Source organism: Berghia stephanieae, chromosome 1 (assembly GCF_034508935.2).
Source record: "Berghia stephanieae isolate SIO BIC M18660-M18661 chromosome 1, UCSD_Bste_1.3, whole genome shotgun sequence".
In the NCBI taxonomy this organism is placed as follows: domain Eukaryota; kingdom Metazoa; phylum Mollusca; class Gastropoda; order Nudibranchia; family Aeolidiidae; genus Berghia; species Berghia stephanieae.
This window is the reverse complement of record NC_088360.1, coordinates 67,083,407-67,088,406: the sequence shown is the minus strand read 5'-3', so window position 1 is coordinate 67,088,406 and position 5,000 is coordinate 67,083,407. Positions and strand designations below refer to the sequence as shown.

The following is a 5,000-nucleotide window of genomic DNA, read 5'->3' as shown; positions in this document are numbered from 1 at the left end:
AAGTCGATCGATGTTTGGGGTGAACGTTTACTTGCCAAAGTCGAAAAGAGTAATATACCTGATGCCTCTGGTGAAGGTGTTGACTAAAATATGGAAAAAGAAGAAGGGTGGCATTATGACTTGAGACATCTATTCATCCAGGAATACACAGACTATCTAGTTACTGAACTGGATTTCATTCTCTTCAATGTGAAACCTTCACTTGTAAAAAGGTTTGAAAATTATCGTTTTTGATTATTTTATTGAAGAAATGATGTTTTGTTGATAATAATAGAGCTATGAGCTATACAAATATTAATGTTGATATTGTCATTCTTCTTCTTCTTCTTCTTCTTCTTCTTCTTCTTCTTCTTCTTCTTCTTCTTCTTCTTCATCTTCTTCTTCTTCTTCTTCTTCTTCTTCTTCTTCTTCTTCTTCTTCTTCTTCTTCTTCTTCTTCGTGTTCGTCGTCATCATCATCATCATCATCATTATCATCATCATCATCGGTTTGGTCTTTGCCTAGAAGTTACAGAGTACGACCCGTTGGCATTGAGCAAGTTACCTCGACTGGCTCTTTTTCTGACGCTGCACTGCGACTGCCGCCGGGTTATTCCAGTCTTCCATTGGAATAGGCTCTAAAGATAAAGTTCCCATTAATATAAATAAAGGGAATTTATCTTTGTCTTTTATCGCCTTTACCATATCATAATCATCATCATCATCATCATCATCATCATCATCATCATCAACATCATCACCACCGCTGTCACTATAATCATCTCCATGTAGTAAGGTTACCAGAACCACCAATGTAACTACAGACGATCCTTTTGTTCGTCTTCTGGAGTAATTTTTCCTTAGGAGCCTATATAAAGAAAAATGAGCATCGGGCAGGGAATTCGATTCTTGATTAAGAGGTAGACATGAATATTCCGACAGTTGGGTTCAACGCCCACGAACTACTCAAGGTAGATGCCATGCCTGATCCATGTGTTGCTGTTGGTCAGGGACCCTTTGTAAAGCGCATTGAGCACGTTTAGTGTATATTGCGCTATATAAAAAGTCAAGTTTTGTTTGTTTGTTATTGACTTACCTACTTATTACTTACTTACCTACTTACTTACCTACTTACTTACCTGCTTACTTACTTAGTTACTTACTTACTTACCCTTTTACTTACTTAATTACCTACTTACTTACTTACTTACCTACTTACTTACATACGTACATACTTACCTACTTACTTACTAGCTTGCTTACTTACCTACCTACTTACCTACCCACTTACTTACTTACCTATTTACTTACCAACTTACTTACTTACATACTTACCTACTTATTTACATACTTACTCCAAGAGCATATAGGTCATCAACGACACCCATCCACTCTCATGTCATGTTGATTTTGGTTTGTCGTTAATGCTTCTGTAACTATTATTTTTACTGATAGTGTTGTTGGCCCTTGCAAACCCCTTAGTCTCGAGGAGAGTTGAGTTTTGATTTTGGAGTTTCAATCTCCTAGGTTGGCTGCTCTACCCAGCTAACGAGTCCGACCTACCTTTGTTATTTTCTGTCCGGGTCGTTTAATCCGTCTGAGGGAGGGGGGAGGGGGGGGGGGGCTTCAAAGTTTTTCTTCTTCTATATGGGTTGCCAATCAAGTCTATTGATCCCCTTCTAACGTTTTTTTAAAGATTGGGGTAAGAGAATAAAAAGAAAGTACAGGGGTCATATTATGTAAACTGGAGACGTAGAAGACATCGCACCTCAGAGTGGTCGTGAGATGGATAGGTGAGGATCAGAGCATGTACCACTCGACGGTGGATACTATCTCCTGCGCCTTAGAATAAGGGATTCCACATACCCCCCCCCCCCCCCCCCCCCCCCCAAGACCTGGATATACTGCCAAGCACTCGTTCGCCTTGAAAACAGGGAGTAACCATTCCGTTATTGAATTTTATGCGATTTATCAGTCTGAGGTCAGGCCCATTGATTTCATTATTGACTGGCAAAAATTGATTTATTTTTACATCATATCTAACTCCTCCCGATACTCATATTCCTCCTCCTCCCCTCCTCCTCCCCTCCTCCTCCCCTCCTCCTCCTCCGCCACCTCCTCCTCCTCCTTCTTCTTCTTTTTCTTCTTCTTCTTCTTCTTCTTCTTCTTCTTCTTCTTCTCTTCTTCTTCTTTCTTCTTTTTTCTTTCTTCTTCTTCTTCTTCTTCTTCTTCTTCTTTCTTCTTCTTCTTCTTCTTCTTCTTCTTCTTCTTCTTCTTCTTCTTCTTCTTCTTCTTCTTTCTTCTTCTTCTTCTTTCTTCTTCTTCTTCTTCTTTTTCTTCTTCTTCTTCTTCTTCTTCTTCTTCTTCTTCTTCTTCTTCTTCTTCTTCTTCTTCTTCTTCTTCTTCTTCTTCTTCTTCTTCTTCTCTTACCCACCTTCTATACTTTTTAAACTGCGGTGATGTGCAAGCAACTTAAATAGATTGCACACTGAGTAACATGAAATTTGTAACACTAGATACGGTAAGAAAAAAAACAAAACCATTTTGTAAAGATACCGTCTATCTTTGTCAACGCTCTGGTCCTTCCCTTTTTGATCAATATAGAAATTCTTTGATTTTAAAAAAAAATTGCAATCCATTGATTTTAAAGACTTATTAAATCGTGTTTTAATTGATTTATAATTATCGATGAAAATCGTTGTTGACATTTTTCATGCTTTATAATTAATTGACTAGAAAAAAACCCTACATTTTCGATGTAAAACTAAGCGTTGGGATTGAGGAGAAGAGAGAGAGAGAGAGAGAGAGAGAGAGAGAGAGAGAGAGAGAGAGAGAGAGAAGGGGGGATGTCATGTAATGAAAGAGAACATGTCCGTATTGATGTCTAGGTGAAATACTCACAATCGGATATAATGTACCAAGACACAAAACTATGTGTAACCTTGAGCGGTTATAGTATTGACTTAGAAATTTTCTGAGAATAAATATTAAAATGGCTGTCTAAAATCAATAATAAAGAGCGGAGTGAAATCGACCTCGTTCCCTCTATAACATATATTGATATAAGTTAGAAGAAGAGAATGGACAGAGTTGTATAGCTCTGGGATATGTATAGATAGAACGAAGTTGACGTCACTCAGGTCTTTGTTCTTGGTTTGTTTTGTTTTTTGTTGTTGTTTTTTTTTTTTGCCATCCATTTTTATGAGTAATTCTCGCTAAACTGTATTAACCAGACTATAAACGTTCAAGGTTACACATAGTTTGTGTGTTTGTCCGTTATCCTTCCGGATAGTAATGTTGTAAGTTTCTTAGCCAAGCGCACAGTCTCTATAGATCTATGTTTGTAATCAGTGTTAAATTTCAACGCATCAAAACATAAGGTTGCGCTTTAAACTTTGAAGGATGTGCTGTGTGTATTGTAATTAACAATTGTTGTGAATCTGCGTGGTGACGCCCGCTTTTATGTTCCTGTCAATCTGGAGAAAAGGCTAAAAGAAACTCAAACTAGTCCGATGTATAGCCCACTGTTTCGTTATTATTATTATTATTATTATTATTATTATTATTATTATTATTATTATTATTATTATTATTATTATTATTATTATTATTATTATTATTATTATTATTACCTTGTTTTTGTTCACGAGAAAACTAAAAAAATTATTATGTATTATAGTTGAGTTAAAGATTTATCGGAATTTACGTTATAGCGTCGTGTTTAATTGTTTTTGTTGGGGTTTGTATTGTTTGTTTTTTTTTTTTTTTTGGGTTTTTTTGTTTTTGGTTTGGTTTTTAAAAGTTTGTTTCTTCTTAAATTTGTGTTTTTTAAAATGTTTTTTGTGGGAGTTTTTTTTTCTGTTATACATCCTAAAGTTGTAATTTTCAATCACTTAGTTTTAAACATAATATCTACATATCTACGTCATTTCAAACAATGACGACTTGATGTATTTCTGGCAGCAATTTACCCAGTGCGCAATGCTCTCTTCATAATTAAATTTGAATGCAATAACGTCAACTTGCCTGTAAGTGTTACGCGTAGTTGCTTTCTATCCACGTCATTCCCTTTTCTTATCTACTTACGGCCAGAGCGTCTGGCTCTTAACAACTAAAGGAAGGTGTTGTATTGGTTTCTAGCGGTGACTGGCTTTTGAACTTTTGATTAGACCAAATACTACTTTTGTTTACTCTTATACAACACCGACGCATATCGCACATTTCTTTGTCTCAAATTTATAAAAATAATATTGGAACGATTTTATTATGCACCTGATGTGTTTCGCCGTAGTGTAGTCATGTTTGTTGTTGTTATTACTGCGTCTGCTGCCGCTGTTACTGCTGATTTTTTGTTGTTTTGTTGTTGTTGTTGTTGTTGTTGTTGTTGTTGTTATTCTGGTCGTGGTGGTGGTGGTGGTGGTGGTGCCCTTTAAAGTAAGTAGTTCTTGTTGCTGTTGCGTCTGTTAGTGTTGCTGGTGTTCTTGTTTCTGTTTCTGTTTTTATTGGTATTTCTTTTCTCGTTGCTTCTTTCCTCTTCATTATTATTATTATTATTATTATTATTATTATTATTATTATTATTATTATTATTATTATTATTATTATTATTATTATTATTATTATTATTATTATTATTTGTTGTTGTTGTTGTTGTTGTTGTTGTTGTTGTTGTTGTTGTTGTTGTAGAAGTAGTGGTAGTGGTAGTAGTATTAGCAGCAACAGTAACAGCGGCAGCATTGTTATTATTGTTTATTATTATGTCATTGTTATTGTTGCCATTATTGTTGGTGGTGATAGTGGAGACAATGTCTTTTTCAAAGTTATTATTTTAGCATTCCCGGGTATCCAAGTCTAATAGTCGCCCAAAATGAATGTCTGGTATTTTGAAGATGTCGACTGATAGGTGGAATCCGATGATGTCCACCACCCCTTCCCCACCCAAGCGCTCCTCTTTTAATCCGATGAGGCCCTCCCCACCCGCAGCACCTCACCCTCCCCTCCAACTCATCTTTCCTCCTCTTA

The 5,000-nt window shown here is 36.0% G+C and overlaps 1 protein-coding gene across 2 annotated transcripts in view; it reads left to right on the top strand.

Moving 5' to 3' along the window:
- The window catches only part of LOC144979974 (serine/threonine-protein kinase NIM1-like), a 64,831-nt gene that overhangs the window by 6,928 nt on the left and 52,903 nt on the right, over positions 1-5,000 (top strand). The window lies entirely within an intron of this gene.